This window comes from Pristiophorus japonicus, chromosome 21, assembly GCF_044704955.1.
Source record: "Pristiophorus japonicus isolate sPriJap1 chromosome 21, sPriJap1.hap1, whole genome shotgun sequence".
NCBI classification, from domain to species: Eukaryota; Metazoa; Chordata; class Chondrichthyes; family Pristiophoridae; genus Pristiophorus; species Pristiophorus japonicus.
This window is the reverse complement of record NC_091997.1, coordinates 68946065-68965835: the sequence shown is the minus strand read 5'-3', so window position 1 is coordinate 68965835 and position 19771 is coordinate 68946065. Positions and strand designations below refer to the sequence as shown.

Sequence of the window (19771 nt, the reverse complement as noted above, 5' to 3'; positions counted from 1 at the left end):
ATCATTAATTTCAGAGTTTAAAAAAAACACTGCACACCTGAAGAGGATCACAAAAGTGTCATCGAGATCACAATGCGCTTACTGGACTCAACACAGTGGAGCAATATGCACCGGAGCAATTTCAAGAGTCGGGACAAGTTGACAAGTCCCATTCTCCATTACCCCACATTCTTAGATTTTTCTTTCTTCTCTTTATCTGTCTTCGGGTGCCTCTGTCACATCGGGCCAATCCCAGGAAAGATGAATAATTAGGCAACCTGCTTCTAGACTTCTTCAGCCATCACTGCTCTGCAATTTCCCCTCCCCCATCATTCTCTGATACTCGCTCCCGTGAAGGACCTTGGGACGTTTTACCATCTTAAAGGCACAATATAAATGCAAGTTGCTGTTGTTGCAATCAGCTAAGATGAGCATTAGAGTGGTCCATGATGACTGGAACATTGATCAGCATGACCTTCTTGACATTTTCACTTAGCACTTCCTTGGAAACTAGTCAAGACCCACAACTCAATGTATGGTGACCACTGATGTATATACATACTTTAGAACTCTACATTATCCATACTGGTACACAAACTTACTGTACACTATCAATACTGGTACACAGACTTACTGTACATTATCCATACTGGTACACAAATCTACTGAGCTACCGCTTAACATACCCATTTCAACTATTAAAATTTAACAAAATGTTAATTAGCCAGATCAATTTCCAATGCCTATTTTGTTAACCCATTTTTATATTTTGATTGCTTAGTGCTTGCAGGAGGGCACATCGAGTTACTTAGCTAGGCTGTGCATGTCTTGAGATCAATGTGTGTTTACGAATTGAGGCTATTTATTTGGTATTAGTCAGGAAGAATCAGATTGGCTTGTGCAACAATGTCTACCCAGTGGTTCAAAGTTGTTTTGCTAGCTCATTTCACCTCCCCAAGACTCTATTCTCTCAAGGGAAGTGATTAAATAAGAACGTAAGAATTAGGAGTAAGAGTGGGCCATTCAATAAGATCATGGCTGATCTTCTACCTCAACTCCACTTTCCTGCACTATCCTCATATCCCTCGATTCCCTTAATATTCAAAAATCTATCGATCTCTGTCCTGCATCTGCTCAACGACTGAGCCTCCACAGCCCTCTGGGGCACAGAATCCCAAAGATTCACCACCCTCTGAGTGATGAAATTTCTCCTCATCTCAGTCCTAAATCCCTTATCCTGAGACTGTGACCCCTGGTTCTAGACTCTCCAGCCCAGGGGAAACATCCTCCCTCCATCTACCCTGTCAAGCCCTGTAAGAATTTTGTATGTGTCAATGAGATCCCCTCTCATTCTTCTAAACTCTAGAAAATATCAGCCTAGTCTACTCAATCTCTCCCATTGGACAATCCACCCATCCCAGGAATCAGTCTGGTGAACCTTCGCTACATTCCCTCTATGGCAAGTATATCTTTCCCTAGGTAAGGAGACCAAAACTGTGCACAATACTCCAGGTGTGGTTTCATCAGGACCCTATATAATTGCAGTAAGATGTCTTTACTCTTATACTCAAATCTTCTTGTAATAAAAGCCAACATACCATTTGCTTTCTTAATTGCTTGCTGTACCTGCATGCTAACTTTCAATGATTCATGTACAAATTCATGAACACCAACACCAAGAATACCCCTCTACTCCTTGTTAAACTAGGAATTTGTCCCATTTGTTAGGTAGCATCTCTGCTTTCTCATTGAGATTTGCATTTTGTGGACAGGTAGGTGGGGAGAACATTTAATTTTCAAGATTTCTGGTCAGTATAGGTTTTTCACAAATCAGTTCTACGTGTATACTCCAGTGAAGAACTAGATTGTTGGAAGTACAAACGTTTGGGTGAGACATTATATGGAGGTTCTATTTGCCCGTTTCAATGGTAAGGATCCTTGAATAGTAAGGACAAATGAAGAGCACAAAGTTCTCCTGATATGCTGGCCGACATTCTTTCTTCAAACAATACCACCAAAAAAAAAGATGAAGTAGTCATTTCATCTCATTGGTGTTTGTAGGATAATGCTAGTGCAGAATGACTGATATATTTGCTTATGAAACAAGTCAATGCACTCCCAAAGTAATTCACTGTGTGAGGCACTTTTAGACACTACTTGATAAGGGGTGACAGTAAGTCAAGCGCTTCTTCATTTTAAAATGTACAACTTTTTAAAGTTTTCAGATTACTTCCTAACCATTAGCAGACAATCTGTTTACATTTGTACAATACTCTCCTGATTATAAATATGCTTCCTGGGATATTTCCAACTCAGCTGTTTACAGAACTATCCTCCACGAGCCTAACCTGCGTAAATATTATCTCCGCTCCTGAACCATCCGAAATGGTTGATCATTTCAATGAAACAAAGAACTCTTTAATACCATGGCACTGTTCTTTCTTTCAATTTACTTCCCCCCATTGTCTAATCTTGTTGGGCTCCCGCATCGACCTACTACTGGACGCCTATCACTGGCTCTCTAAACTAGCCACTACAACACTGACCCACTAATGTCCGATTTCCTTTTATCCCTGTGGAAATCGTTGGGGCTCTGTTCACCACGTCTCTACAGTGATGCAGCGGAGACGTGGAGCTTCGCAGTGGGAGTAGGGGAGTCAGATGAGCAGAAGAGAAGATCGCACCAACGCCTTCAGGAGAGATGGTAAGAAAGCCCGTGTGTGCAGAGCGAGAATAAAATCAGTGAGTCAATGATTTTCTCTCGTGGTCACGGGGACCCTGAAGCCCCGCCCACTCTTTGTTCCTTTACAAAGATGACCGCACGTGCGTCTGCTGTTCGAAGAATTAAGATGGCGGCGCACAAAACCTCAGCTTCCTTAAGAATCTGTTACATCTCGAACTTTTCCAGTTCTGACGAAGGGTCACAGACCTGAAACGTTAACTCTGTTTCTCTCCACAGATGCCGCCTGACCCACTGAGATTGTCAGCATTTTCTGTTTTTATTTCAGACTCCAGCAACCACAGTATTTTGCTTTTGTATTAAGATCACACTATTCTCATGCTATTCTAACCATTAATTATTACACATTCCTTATGTATATCGAGTTGCAGACTAATGCACTTACGCACCTTATAGGAGTGCATGGTATCTCACCATCGGTTGTGAAAATGTTGCAATGTGAACATAAGCCAGAGTACAAACATTTGTCATTTCACTGGAAGCTATATGTGCTGGCGTTACAATTGTCGCGACTGTGCTGATTTTGCAAGAATACTCCGCAAAGTAACAAAATTGCATTGCATAAATTCACAGTGTTTAATAGTTTCTCTCACCCTCACACAAAAGGTCACAATTTTTTACAGACTCAAAATAATTAGAACTCTGAATTTTGCCAAATAAATTGGCAGGCATTAAATGGAGAGGCAATATTTTTTGTTCAACTAGCAGGGCTTGACTTATTGCATTTACGAGTTTTGTTTGATAGGATACGACAAAATGTAAAATGGATTGTGAAGAAAGCCTACTGCAGAATGATTTAATGCAGATTTGATGGAGAAAAGCAGTCAAAGTAAAAAAATATGCACTGATACATTATTTTATTATACGTCTGTCTTACTGTCAGTCCTCAGCACTATGAAAATAAACCTGCAGAAAAATAATACGCAACGCTGTAAGCACTGAACGCACCGCACAACGAACTCATGTTACAAAACATCCAACCATAATTGTGTGATTTATAAGACCGTAGAAATAACAATAATAAGAAATCCTGAAAGCTAATCACCACACCTCTGGTGATAATGGGAGGGGAAGAAAATGAAAGGCAACAAATTGTACTTTCTTTTAAATTGCTAATTTTTAAAACATTTATTTTTATCTCCAGCTTTCTTCTCTTCTAATTCATGATTGAACATAGCCACCAGCTTCCTTCCAGTACTTACTCAAATGGCTGAGAGTCTAGACAGTGAGTGTCACCAGTCTATTCTTCCATGGGTGTAGCATAGTCGAGCATGATCCCATTCTCATCTGACGCCCACAGAAGCAACGGATTGTGATCGTGGATGAGAAACCCTAGCTGATTTTCTCCTCCTTCGCCCAGGGGCACTGAAACCCAACTGCACAGCCATGCCACTGCTCCAGAGGATGGCTTAGGAATCAAACCCAAAATCTTCCTGGTGGTCTATGGCTCGGTTCCAGATCAGACACTGCATTCATCTACAAAGCCGTTGAGGAACTCGTTTAAATTTTAATAAATATTTTTGTTAAACTGTGAGAAAGGCATCACAGTTCACTGGCACATGCTCAACTCGGAAATTCTGAGTCTTTCAAACTTATGAAACAAATCCTGTACTCTAATGTCACGTGTCAAATTTATTGTTTTTGTCTTATAACACTCCTGTGAAGCGCCTTGGGACGTTTTACTATGTTAAACATTATATAAATACAAGTTGTTGTTGTTGCCTAATATCCTCAATATTGTGGAGAGTAAAATTCTGAATGTATTCATAATCCATAAACTGAAGAATTACATTAGTGTGCGAGATCTGCATAACATCGTATCACAACACAGCCTTGGCTAGGGTAGAGATATACTAAACCTTCAGCATTCAACTGTTTGCATAGATTTAGAACCAACTTTTCAATTCGTACAAAACAAGTTTTTAAAAATAAAGTCACTTGTGTGTACAAGACACAGGTTCTTCTGGTGCTGGGTCTGGTATTGCACACACACGTGACTTACGGTACAATAATATCACAAGACTGCGACAGTTCAAAGCAGGTAATTTGATTGCAACAATAGTCAATGGTAAAAATACTCGATAGAACCATAACAGGACCATCCTGATAAAACTCCATCATGCAAGTGTTATAGAACACAGACCAGAATGTGTTTGAAGTACCACATGATACTGTCCAGATTAGACTGATAAGACAGAGGCTAGAATTTCCTAACAATCCTCCAGCGCCCATTAGCCGCCCAAAAGACCGCTAAGATTCCCAAGATTATCGCCGGCGAAAACTTCCCCGCTCAAAATTTTTAAATCCACCCAACGAAAAAAATGGACGTTGCTTCCCAATTCTCAGCAAAAAAGGTGAATTTTGGGTTGACTGGGTGGTTCTTAAAGAAAATGAGCAATAATTAATAAATTTACAAAAAATTTACCTCGAGGCTGCGGGTTGGGTCTAGGAGGAAAAAAAACACGAAAAATATTTTTTCAAAAAACGGAACATAAAAAATCATTAAAACATTCTCAGAACCCTTTTAACTTAAATCACAACAGAATTTTAAAATAATTAGTAAAAAACCAATTACTTACCTTTTTCTTGCAGAGCTACTCACCTACTGCCCAACTCTGCTGATTCTCGTGCCTTTTTAAAAAAAAATACTTACCTACAGGTCACCGCTGAGCCAAATATCGCGCCAGGGTGATCTGTGGATGGTGCACGCCGACAGTCCGCTCCTCAGTGGTACTTCGAAATCGCTTGTGGAACTCAGCTGGGCAATTTCTCGCCGACCCAGTTATCGCCCAAAACCGCCGAGAAACCAGGTGATACAGGCTAGGATCCCAGGTGATATGGCAGTGCTCAACTTGTATCCTGGAACTACCCAATCAGGCTACTAATTATACCAGCCCAGAAATAACAGCAGACAAATGTATAGCATGCTCATGACATTCCTGTCTAGTAGTTTAACAGAGGCACTTGGTTGTTTTTTTCAAAAGTACCATTCAAATTGTGGACCGGAGGCACGTCATACAAAGAGGTTTAATATTCATTCGTTAATGTCGCCAACAGTAACTTCTGTCTATAGATTGAAGGCTGTAGGGCTCAGAGTGCAATTGTTTTCTCTGCAACACACTCGCACATGCTGTTCTGAGTCTTAGGAAAATGGAGCATTGATCTTAAGGGGAATAGCATTGTTTAATTCTTATACCGTCTTCCCTAATGTAACCAAGGGAAAATAAGCTTTCACCCTCATTTCAGAACAGCACCTCTTACTGCAACAGTGTAAATGTATACATTTTCACACCAGCCATTCCTGTGGCTCTCCTGACAGAGACTGGCAATTTAATAATGGATTATGCTCAGTTTTGTACAGTGAAAGTGAAATTGGACTGACCAAACTTATTTCACATAGGATATTATGAATCAGCAGCGAGAGGAGACTCTCAACCCAACTATCGGGACTGCATTCAAACCCAGAGAAAAAAAGAACAGCGTGATAGATCCCTGCTCCCATATCCCAAAAAAGAAAGTGCAGGGTGCCAGACCCTTGCTCCATCAGATCCCTAGAAAAAAAGAACGGGGTGCCAAAACCGTGTTTCATCAGATCCCGAGGAAGAAATATTCATATAAAAAGAAAAGCTAAAGTCAATTGATTTTTTTTTTTTAAATTGCTCCTTCTCGGGTCACATTTATTTCTGTTTACAATAATTGAAACACAGCTGAATTCACTGTATTTAGCAGCTTGTATATTATTAAACCCAGAAGCAGTAACGCTTACAAAAATTGGTCCACGTAACATAGATAAACCCAATTCTGGTCTTCCATCCAAATAAGCACCACAAAAGAAACAAACATGTGAAATCTGCCTGCCACAGCATCAAACTGGGGAGATGAAACACAACCACCCTATCCACCTGCAGCTGTGAAACAGATTCAAGAAGCTATCATTGATATGATCTATTCACTCATTGACACTCCTGTCTAAAGTGATAACCGAACAAAACAAACCTAATCCCAGTCTCTGAAACCGACACCCGTCAGTAACAGACCTTCGGATATAAAATGACAAGTCAGCCAGCTGTCCCACTGCCACTGTATGACATTTGCAAGCCGTCCATCAAACCAGGAGGATGGAAGTGACGATGAATAAGGGCAGAAGCCAGTGTCTCTGGTGCTTGTTCTGATATGCATTTTCTGATTATAATCTGCCCTTTAATCCATGACTCATACACCATCAGAAGTTCAACAAGTGCATTTATTTGCCGCTCAACAGTTGCTGTACAGCTGGGAGCTGTCAATAAAGAAGAGAAAAAGCGAGGGAAGAAAAAATACAAACCATCTCTTCTGCACCACCAAACTAGCGCCACACGGTTGCAGGCACTTCTCAGAGTTCTCACCTTTCAGATTGTGAGGCTTGGACAAATATCAGAATTCATCCCTAAGAATTCATTAGGAGAACAATGAAGTAATGACACCTCATTTCAGACACGAGTGTCATATCTCAAAGGTTGAGATCAAAGTACCGGATTATCACATTAGACAGATTAAACACCATTAGGTCTAAACTTGCAGCTTTGACTTTTTAAACTAATGAGAAATACTTCCATTAAACTCCCTCACTCAACAGCAAGTTAATAAACCAACTGGCTTTTGACATTTTAAAATGCCTTTGAAATGACTTGCAGAAAACAGAAATTAAAAAGTGTTAATTTGCTATCACTTGCTACAGCCTAATATCACTCAACATAGGTGTAACACCAAAAATGAAAACTTACTCAGTTTATCTGCTGCTGAAACCCTCATCGATGCTTTTGTTACCTTCAGATTCAACTATTCCATTGTGCTCGTGGCCGGCCTCCCATCTTCCACCCTCCCGAAACTTGGGATCATTTAAAACTCTGCTGCTCGTACCCGAATCAATGTCACGCCCCATTCACACTTCACCCCTGTACTTGCTGACCTACATTGACTCTCGGACCACCAACGCCTCAATTTTAAAATTCTCATCCCAAGGTCGCCATGGAACTGGACACAAAGCATGTTGCCTAGCCTCCAAATTTTTCTGGCTTTCTTCAGTCACCTTAGTGTCAGCCGTGGGTCAGCGGGTAGCACTCTCGCCTCCGAGTCAGAATGCTGTGGGTTCAAGTCCCACTCCAGGGACTTGAGCACAAACAAATCTAGGCTGATACTCCAGTGCAGTGCTGGAGGAGCACTGCACTGTCGGAGGTGCCTTCTTTCGGATGAGACACTGAACCGAGGCCCAGTCTGCTCTCTCAAGTGGATGTAAAAGATCCCATGGCACTATTTTGAAGAAGAGCAGGTGAGTTATCCCCAGTGTCCTGGGGCCAATATTTATCCCTCAATCAACATAACAATAAAACAGATTATCTGGTCATTATCACATTACTGTTTATGGGAGCTTGCTTGTGCGCAAATAGCCTGCCACTTTTCTTTCATTACAACAGTGACTGCACTTCAAAAAGCACTTCATTGGCCGTAAAGCATAGAAACATAGAAAATAGGTGCAGGAGTAGGCCATTCGGCCCTTCGAGCCGCAACGCCATTCAATAAGATCATGGCTCATCATACCCTCGGTACCCCTTTCCTGCTTTCTCTCCATACTCCTTAATCTCTTTAGCCGTAAGGGCCATATCTAACTCCCTCTTGAATATAGCCAATGAACTGGCATCAACAACTCTCTGCGGCAGGGAATTCCACAGGTTAACAACTCTCTGAGTGAAGAAGTTTCTCCTCATCTCGGTCCTAAATGGCCTACCCCTTATCCTCAGACCATGTCCCCTGGTTCTGGACTTCCCCAACATCGGGAACATACTTCCCGCATCTAAACTGTCCAGTCCCGTCTGAATCTTATATGTTTCTATGAGATCCCCTCTCATCCTTCTAAATTCCAGTGAATAAAGACCCAGTTGATCCAGTCTCTCCTCATATGTCAGTCCAGCCATCCCTGGAATCAGTCTGGTGAACCTTCACTGCACTCCCCCAATAGCAAGAACGCCCTTCCTCAGATTAGGAGACCAAAATTGAACACAATATTCCAGATGAGGCCTCACCAAGGCCCTGTACAATTGCAGTAAGACCTCCCTGCTCCTATACTCAAATCCCCTAGCTATGAAGGCATCATACCATTTGCCTTCTTCACCGCCTGCTATACCTGCATGCCAACTTTCAATGACTGATGAACCATGACACCCAGGTCTCGTTGCACCTCCCCTTTTCCTAATCTTCCGCCATTCAGATAATATTCTTCCTTCCTGTTTTTGCCCCCAAAATGGATAACCTCACATTTATCCGCATTATACTGCATCTTCCATGCATTTGCCCACTCACCTAACCTGTCCAAGTCACCCTGCAGCCTCTTAGCGTCCACCTCACAGCTCACACCGCCACCCAGTTTAGTGTCAGCTGCAAACTTGGAGATATTACACTCAATTCCTTCATCTAAATTGTTAATGTAGATTGTAAAGAGCTGGGGTCCCAGCACTGAGCCCTGCGACACTCCACTAGTCACTGCCTGCCATTCTGAAAAGGATCCGTTTATCCCGACTCTGTGCTCTCTGTCTGCCAACCAGTTCTCTGTCCACGTCAGTACATTACCCCCAATACCATGTGCTTTGATTTTGCACACCAATCTCTTGTGCGGGACCCTGTCAAAAGCCTTTTTAAAGTCCAAATACACCACATCCACTGGTTCTCCCTTGTCCACTCTGCTAGTTACATCCTCAAAAAATTCTAGAAGATCTGTCAAGCATGATTTCCCTTTCACAAATCCATGCTGACTTGGACCCATCCTGTCACTGCTTTCCAAATGCGCTGCTATTTCATCCTTAATGATTGATTCCAACATTTTCCCCACCACCGATGTCAGGCTAACCGGTCTATAATTACACGTTTTCTCTCTCCCTCCTTTTTTAAAAAGTGGTGTTACATTAGCTACCCTCCAGTCCATAGGAACTGATCAAGTCAATAGACTGCTAGAAAATGATCACCAATGCATCCAACTATCTCTAGGGCCACTTCCTTAAGTACTCCGGGATGCAGACTATCAGGATTTATCGGCCATCAATTTCCCTAACACAATTGCCCGCCTAATAAGGATATCTTTCAGTTCCTCCTTATCACTAGACCCACTGTCCCCTAGTACATCCAGAAGGTTATTTGTGTCTTCCTTCGTGAAGACAGAACCGAAGTATGTGTTCAATTGGTCTGCCATTTCTTTGTTCCCCATTATAAATTCATCTGAGTCTGACTGCAAGGGACCTACGTTTGTCTTCACTAATCTTTTTCTCTTCACATATTTATAGAAGCTTTTGCAGTCAGTTTTTATTTCCCTGCAAGCATCCTCTCGGACTCTATTTTCCCCCTCTTAATTAAACCCTTAGCCCTCCTCTGTTGAATTCTAAATTTCTCCCAATCCTCAGGTTTGTTGCTTTTTCTAGCCAATTTATATGCCTCTTCCTTGGCTTTAACACTATCCTTAATTTCCCTTGTTAGCCACGGTTGAGCCACCTTCCCCGTTTTATTTTGACTCCAGACAGGGATGTACAATTGCTGAAGTTCATCCATGTGATCTTTAAATGTTTGCCATTGCTTATCCACCGTCAACCCTTTAAGTATCCTTTGCCAGTCTATTCTAGCCAATTCACGCCTCATACCGTCGAAGTTATCTTTCTTTAAGTTCAGGACCCTAGTTTCCGAATTAACTGTGTCACTCTCCATCTTAATAAAGAATTCTACCATGTTATGGTCACTCTTCCCCAAGGGGCCTCGCACAACAAGATTGCTAATTAGTCCATTCTCATTACACATCACCCAGTCTAGGATGGCCAGCTCTCTAGGTGGTTCCTCGACATATTGGTCTAGAAAACCATCCCTAATACACTCCAGGAAATCCTCCTCCACCGCATTGCTACCAGTTTGGTTAGCCCAATCAATATATAGATTAAAGTTGCTCATGATAACTGCTGTACCTTTATTGCACACATCCCTTATTTCTTGTTTGATGCTGTCCCCAACCTCACTACTACTGTTTGGTGGTCTGTACACAACTCCCACTAGCGTTTTCTGCCCTTCGGTATTCCGCAGCTCCACCCATACCGATTCCACATCATCCAGGCTAATGCCCTCCTTACTATTGCATTAATTTCCTCTTTAACCAGCAACGCCACCCCGCCTCCTTTTCCTCTCTGCCTATCCTTCCTAAATGTTGAATACCCCTGGATGTTGAGTTCCCAGCCTTGGTCACCCTGGAGCCATGTCTCCGTGATGCCAATTACATCATATCCGTTAACTGCTATCTGCGCAGTTAATTCGTCCACCTTATTCCGAATACTCCTCGCATTGAGGCACAGAGCCTTCAGGCTTGTCTTTTTAACACACTTTGCCCCTTTAGAATTTTGCTGTAATGTGGACCTTTTTGTTTTTTGCCTTGAGTTTCTCTGCCCACCACTTTTACTCTTCTCCTTTCTATCTTTTGCTTCTGCCTCCATTATATTTCCCTCTGTCTCCCTGCATAGGTTCCCATCCCCCCCTGCCATGTTAGTTTAACTCCTCCCCAACAGCACTAGCAAACACTCCCCCTGGGACATTGGTTCCGGTCCTGCCAAGGTGCAGACTGTCCGGTTTGTACTGGTCCCGCCTCCCCCAGAACCGGTTCCAATGTCCCAGGAATTTGAATCCCTCCCTTCTGCACCACTCCTCAAGCCACGTATTCATCTGAGCTATCCCGCGATGGCCGGTGATCGTGAAAGGCGCTATATAAATCCAAGTCTTTTTCTTTTTTCCATTTTACCTTCCCCACCTAATGGGAAGGCTATTAGGAACTTAAATTGTAGGAGATTGCATGTCCATCAATGTCATGCTAATCTATGGTGCAGAGCATTGGAGCTTGCCTTCATTGACAGCCCCTTCCAAAGAGAATGTATATTCCTATTTCACGTAAATTAGATGAATGAATTGTGACGAATAAGGAGCTTCAATCAAAGTTCTAATTATAAGTAATACTATCTCTCTCTCTATTATATATATATATATATAATTATATATTCTTGATATCTGCACATAAGAAACTGGCAGACACTTTGAATTTGGTTACTGCTACAGCCAGTATGCGGGTTGAAATAGAGGATCCATTTCAGAGGAGCTCCACATCTTTCATATTGAAAAGAAGAGACTGGACATCCTTCCATGCAAATACATTTTGTTTGCAAAACTTGTTAAGAATACTACACTTCAACTGAAAACTATTTGGTACAGCAGCTGCCTTTGATTTGTGACGGGTCAGTACAACAACTTGCATTTATATTACACCTTTAATGTCGGAAAATATCAGAAGCTGCTTCACTAGAATGCAAAAAGACAACAATTCACACTAAGATAAAGGAGGAGGTATTAGGACACATGACTAAAAGCTTGGTCAAAGAGCTAGGTTTCAAAGAGAATCTTAAAGGAGGATAGAGAGGTGGAGAGACAGAAGGGTTTAGGGAGGGAATTCGGGAGTGGGAGATGCACTGAGTTTAGACGGGTGTCGGGCTGGAGGAGGTTACAGGAGATAAGATGGGGCGAGGCCCTGTAGTGATTTAAACATGAGGATGAAAATTTTAAAATTCAGACATTGGTGGACCGGGAGTCGATGTAGATCACCAAACACAGGCGATGGGGGAGCGGGACTTTTTGCAGGTTAGAATACAGACAGTAGAGTTTTGCATGAGCTCAAGAGGGTGGAAGAGGGGCGGTCGTCCTGGAGACTATTGTAATAGTTAAGTCTGCAAGCATCAAAAGCTTGGATGAGGGATTCGACAGCAGATGGGCGGAGGCAGGGGCAGAGACAGGTGATGTTATGGAGGTGGAAGTAGGAGGTCTTTATGGTAGAGCGGATATGGAATCAGAAGCTCAGCTCAGCATCAAATAGGATGCTGAGGTTGTGAACTGTCTGGGTCAGCTTGAGGAAGTAGCCTGGGGGGGGGGGGGGGGGATTGTTGGTCAATGGTTTACTGATCATTTATAAGATGGCCCAAAAGGGCGGGAGAAGTGTTGAAATCACTGCAACTATTCTCTTAGGCAGATCAGAGCAAAACCACTAGGCATTTATTAAGTCAACTGAAGATGAGCTAGGACCAAAGAGCAACTCACCCTAGCTGAGGGGAGAACTAGACAATTTCTGGACACTGGAAGGAGACAAGTTAGAAACATGGCTATATCAATCAAAGCTTTCTGTGTAAAGGAACCCCTGAAAATACTGCCATACACCTGGGAAACCCTTGAACTAACTTCGAAAAGACAGTGGCACTCACCCAAAGGAAAACAGTGCTAGCATTACAGATAATGTATTCATTAGTACACAGCAACAGAGATAATGTGGTAATAGGTCAACATTTGCATTGTTGGATAAACTTGGCATGTATTCCTATTAGTATAGGAGATTGAAGGGTATTCTGGTAAAGATGTGTAAAATGTTTAAAGGATGGCATAGGGTAGATACGGAGAAACTATTTCCTCTGGTGGGGGACTCGGGATCAATGGGCATAATCTTAAATTAGAGCTAGACCATTCAGGAACGAAATCGGGAGCACTTTTTCATTCAAGCTAGAAATTTGGTTCTTGGCGATAATTGTATTTTTTGCGGCAAAAGTACCGCTATCGCAATGCTATTGCTATGAGGCCGTAAATTCAAGCTTTAATTTGCGGAGCGGTAAAAATCAGTGATGCACAAGGATTCGTGGCGCAAACCGCGAAATTTTTTGCAACTTTACTCTGAGGCCGATATCGCTGCGAGAGGCGCCGAGGGAGGGGCGGAAAAACACCCCCCAAAAATTTGCAAAAAACAAAAAATAAAAAAAATCACAAAACATTCACAATACACTTAACTAGTGAATCGCTGCAAAAAGAATTAAAAAATAAAAACTTTAACTTACCTTTTTTGCAGGTCTTCATACTTACTGCTGATCCAAGAGCTGCAACGCAGGTTTTTCTCTGGTCTTTTTTTTTTCGTTCTAAATCATCCATAGGCAGTCCCTCGGAATCGAGGAAGACTCGCTTCCACTCTTAAAATGAGTTCTAAATACGGGTGTGCTCAGTGCTAAATTTTTGGTGAAAGCGATATTTCGAGTCTTGCACGGCGGCGCTCCTCTCTCCAGCGGCAAGACTTCTCCGAATTTCCCGCTGGGTGGTTTTTCGCTAAAAACGGCAAAATAGTGCCAAAAGAACGGGCGCAAGGTTGGCGAATTTTTAGCCCAGTAGATATTCAGAATATTTTCCCCAAAAAGGCTATGGATGCTGGTGGACAATTTGAGATTTTAAGATGGAGATAGATAGATTTGTAGGCAAAGGTATCAAGTGATGTGAAGCGAAGGCGGGAAATGGGGTTGAGATATAAATCAGTCATGATCTAATTAAATGGCAGAGCAGGCCCGAGGGGCTGAATGGCCTCCTCCTGTACCTAATCTTCCTGTACAGTTTTTTTTTTCTTTGTTTGTACAGAACTCCGATAATGGACAAACAGAAATATGACGACCTGGAGCTCCCCTGGTATTCAGGAGCCCAGTCTGAGAAAAAAATCTTCCGTAAGAGGAGCCCGGTGCAGTGAAGTAATTGACAGAAATGTTTTTTTGGCTTGCTTGAGCCAACACGATTGTGATAGTAACTTGGATTTTAGTCTGCAAAATCATAAATTCAGTCGACTTAAAACAAGGGTAATCTTTATCCCTTATTTTTTAATATTGTAGGAGATGAATTATGTCAGTTTTATGCCTTGAAACTTAGAATTTATTATTGCTTGAGACATTAAATTATCTCCGTTGTCTTTGCAATATTATTATAAAAGAATAGTATTTGATATGTAAAACTGATTGAGAGGATGAATGAGATAGTTTATAAAAGAATATACCATCCACCTGAATAAGCAGATGGGTCCTTAGGTTTAACCTTCATCCAAAGGATAACACCTCTGACAATGCAGCACTGTCTCAGTACTGCTCTGCATCCCAGATTAGGTACTCAAGTTCTGCAGCAGTGCTTGAACCCATAACCTTTTGACTCGGTAGGTTATCAGTGATGTTATTTTAGTAAGGAGCGGCGAGGTCAGGGCGAAAGAGTAGCGAGAGACTGTGGAGGGATGTGATCGGGGTCCAGGAGAGGTGTGAGTTCAGGGCCAGAAGAGGCAAGGGCCCAGGGGCAGCACGGGCCAGCCCACACTGCGATATGTGTGCGCACTAGGTCTGTGCAGCAGAGCTGGTCTCCAGTCATCTTGGGTAATCCTTGCCACTGGACCAAGACCCAGATCTGTCAAGCCCGTGTGGTGGCTGGTGTGCAACGGCCACCACACGTTAAAAAAATCCACGCACAGACATCTTCCACCCTTCAGGATGTAGTTCAGGACCTGGAATTTTCGGTCCTTCATTGGAACACCTGTGAACTTATCCTTTTTTGGTGTGGAAGCAAGTCATCCTCGTTTCGAGGGACTGCCTATGATGATTTAGTAAGGAAAAGTGCTCGTCAGCTTGTCCAACAGATGGACAGGGTTCATTCAGATGTCCTGTGCTTGTAATCTCCTCGCTATGTCTGCCAACACCGAGCTGAGTTGTTGGTTTACCCCCAGTCGCACCGTGTACATAAATGTATGTACGAGAGGTTTTCCTGTATAATCAATCTCCAGAAGAGATCAAGGAAGAAGATATGGACTTATGATAGTGTCTGAGCTCCCTCATCCCCAACTCTGCAGGAAACAAGAATTGGACTCCAAGAGGAAGACCACGTACTCATCCTTCTATAGTGATGATTATCAATTAAATCCAAATAGACTGTTAAATTTCTTTCCACCATAGATTCAATCCACTATTTAACCCAATTTTGCACAGCAATGTGTGGAAAACTCCATCTTGGCCTGTATGGTCTTCCCCAGCCACCGGGGTGCATGCTGGCCAAAGCAAAAACCATGAATCACAACTTTAAAACTACTGCATTTGCACAGTGCATTGTTGTTTTTCTGTTGTTTCATTTATAATGTGAAATTCATCACAATATAAATTGGCCAGATTCCACAGCAATCTAGGTCCCTCAGACAATACTGGAGAACGGCTTCAGGAAGCTGCCTTGTAATATAAATGGACCATAAGATGGACGCCTGGACATCTTGATACCTGGTTGAGTATGAACGCAATTCCAATAAACTGAAACAAGGGCCAGATTTCTGGCTACCTCCATACTTGGGGAGTGTTAGTGATGCAAGTTAATAATACCCACTGACGCAATAAAAGGTCACCAGAAAAGTTTTGCAAGGCTACCTGGAGAAACAACCATGCTGGGGAATGGGGGAGTCAAGCACCTTGTTATTAGGGCAAAGTTAAAGGTCAAAGCATCATATGAACATAAGAAATAAGAGCAGGAGTAGGTCATTCGGCCCATCGAGCCTGCTCCACCATTCAATAAGATCATGGCTGATCTTCTACCTCAACTCCACTTTCCTGTACGATACCCATATCTCTTGATTCCCTTAATATTCAAAAATCTATCGATCTCTGTCTTCAATTTATTCAATGACTGAACACTCACAGCCCTCTGGGGCAGAGAATTCCAATTCACCCTTTGAGTGAAGACATTTCTCCTTATCTCAGTCCTAAATGACCGACCCTTTATTCTGAGACTGTGTCCACTGGTTCTAGACTCCCCAGCCCGGGGAAACATCCTCCCTGCATCTACCCTGTCAAACCCTGTAAGAATTTTATATGTTTCAATGAGATCACCTCTTATTCTTCTAAACTCTAGAGAGTATAGGCCTAGTCTACTCAACCTCTCCTCATAGGGCAATGCCCCCGTCCCATGAATCAGCCTTGTGAACCTTCGTTGCACTCCCTCTATGGCAAGTATATTCTTCCTTGGGTAAGGAGACCAAAACTGTACACAATACTCCAGGTGTGGTCTCACCATGGCCGTTTGCAGTAAGACATCATCTCACTCTACGATAGGAATCTGGTGGGTTCCTACATCCTTGTCAGACACTCATACTTCCTGTCAAACAAAAATCCTCCATGCCCCCCTAAAAGTTTTATTTCAACACCAATCAGAGTCTCAAATAGCATAAGACTTGACCAGGTCAGGCTTCCCCTGAAACCTCTGCCACAGCACGCTAATAATATGACTGAATTTGATCCCTATAAATAAGATAATACAAATAACAAGAGCTTTACACATTTATGTATTGTGTTATGCATGCACACACACGCAGAAATATGCAAGTAAACTCCATGTCACAGTTCTTACATTTCCAGGAAATTACATTATATTCTCTAACATTGTGAAAAACAAAACATTTTTTTAAAATATTCTATAATTAAATAAAATATTTAGTCGATAGTATCCGCTATTAGCTGATGCAGAATGTGAAAGATATCATTGCAACCAATCCGCAATGTTACATGGTACTTAATTATACACAGTTAATAAAAGAATTACCCTTGAAATTCCTTATGTAGCAATTTTAGATTATATATAAAGAGAATACTTTATGAGGAATTGAGATAAAATTACACTCCTCTGTGCAATAAAGAATAAATTTTAAAAATCTTGCATTCATATAGTACCTTATTATGTGGCATTTAAAAGCGCTGCAGACAATGAATTACTTTTGTAGTTCCTGTTAAGTGGGTAAATGAATATACCTCTCTTCATAATTCATGTGCCGTATTATACATACACATGTGGTCAGCATCACATTGGATATAATTCATTTTATTTGGTCTAAATTGTCCGATCAATTATATTTTATAAAGCTAGGAAAGCAAAAGATGTCCATTAATTTAGTTAGGTCAGTTTTTTTTTAATTCTGACACGGATATATATGCACATTAAGAAGCTAACAAGGATTTCTTTCCTCATCTGTTGGTGTTAACTTTTTATAATAAATAGCAAAAATAATTAAATGCCCCTACTATCCATTTCCCACTATCTGATTCCTTGCAGAATTTTTTCAAGTTCTTTTTTTCTCCTCACCTCTCCTTAGGAACAAACTTCATGTCCATGGGAGCACATGGCAGGCAGGTCTGTTGGCACCTGGCCATCATCCTGTACCCCACCCAGGGTCTTCATTCCCCGTGCGTGGGCCTAGACAGTGCCAGCACGTTATGGGAGTGTGAGCTTGGCTGAGGGAGGAGCTCATTCCTTCCCCCACGTGTACGCACGCACGCACACACACACACTTCCTCTCAGATGCCCACTGGATAACAATCAGGAGCAGAACACCGACTGATTTTTCCTCTCCCTAGCCTGGAATCCTAATGCCAATAAAAGTACCCTTACTGTCACCTTAGCCGAGATTATTCCACATAGCGCAGACCAGGGAGCAAACCTTGGACTTGTCAGCCGTTTTTTTAAAATTAGCTAGCATTTCTGTACTCTGGCTTTTTATTTGTTCTTTGCCTCCTATCCATTGTTTTGTTCATGTCCTGTAAAAACAATTATCTAACTTTCTTTTATAAGGCAAGGGTATTACAGGTTATGGAATCAAGGCGGGTAGATGGAGTCAAGGTACAGATCAGCCATGATCTCACTGAATAGCGGAAGAGGCTCGAGGGGCTGAATGGCCTCCTGTTCCTATTTTCCTGAAGTTTTGCCAAAGGATTAACCTGGATTTTCTCTTTCCAGGTGCCAACAGACCTGCCGCGTGCTCCCAGCATTTTATGTCACCTTCCTGGCCTGGATGGCTCGGCTCCACACCGGGCAATGCATTTACCAATTGACACATTATGGGAGCTTTGAGTTCCTTATCTTAATGGGTGGAATTGGCCCTTTTGAAGAAACTGGTCCACGTTTAATGACATAACTCTTGTTAGAATCCTTGAAAAGGTTGAACGTAAAGACACCACTATATTTTAGCACATTATGATGAGTTAAGATGTTTGAGTGGTTTGGGAGAGTCCCCTCCATTAAGCCAATCATTCTTTTTTTGTGACACTGTAGGAAGCATCCTTAAAATGCTTTCAACAGTTGATCTTTGGATATATTTCTATAAGTTTGACAGTCATCAGCTGACAGAGCCCCTGGCTGTTCTGCAACATGACAACTTCAAACCATATATTTAATGAAAGTTATTGCACAAAGTTATAACCATAAATGCTATGAAGAGGGAATAGAAATAATTTAAAGTATATATTTAGTAGGGTGCTGTGGTATTATATCAACGTGCTATGCCGCACAGGTTACGATTCCCTACACACAAGGGCAGTAGTTTCCGCTAGATTGCACTGCTGTTTTCAGCACAATACAGCCAAAATCGGCCAAGCCAGCGCAAAAGTTCGTGGAATTTTAAGCGCAAATTACGTCCAGTGCAAATCGCGTTTCCGCCATCTTTTGCACTCGTTTTTTTTAAAATCACGCTATAGCTGGCCCCGCCCACAAAACCAGCCATACTCCCAGATCAAAGTAATCACCATTGTGAGTTTCCGCTAATCATTTGCGGGCCTTCAATGAGGCTCTTAAAATTAAACTGGTTCTTTTGGGCACAAGGACAGTTAATAGGCACATTTTAAAATCTTTTGAGTATATAAAAATGTTTTAATTTATTACGAAACTGACTATTGTACACCAATATAACTAGAAAATGGTCTGTTTAGTTGGACTAGATATTTGATTAAAATTGCTTACTTTTTGTGATAAACCCATTTTCAGCTGTATTAATCAAACCGCACCCAATTACCACACTTAAATATTATCAAGTGGTATTTTTTTTAAAAGCAACTTTTGTACCCCAAAAATTAAGTTCTAAAACGTTGTCCAATTGCGCTGATTCATGGCAAATTTTATGTTTGGCGATATGCAAATGAGTTTGGGTGAAAACCCGAGGAAGAAACTTCTCAAAACTGCCGCAATTTTATTTGCAATTTGCGTCTGAATCACCGATTGCGCCCAAACCGGAAACTCCGTCCCAAGTCATACAACTCAACTATCCCAGGTGGGGGCAGCAAACAAGGAGTAAACAATCCCTTGCGGGCACTCTCATCATAATTCTTGTGTCTCTTCCCAATGGGTGGTAAAAGGACAGTAAAAACAGTAGCT

The 19771-nt window shown here is 41.9% G+C and overlaps 1 protein-coding gene across 2 annotated transcripts in view; it reads right to left on the bottom strand.

Annotated features, from left to right (window-relative positions):
- The window catches only part of scaper (S-phase cyclin A-associated protein in the ER), a 393511-nt gene that overhangs the window by 234490 nt on the left and 139250 nt on the right, over positions 1-19771 (bottom strand). The gene's annotated exons all lie outside the window — the stretch shown is intronic.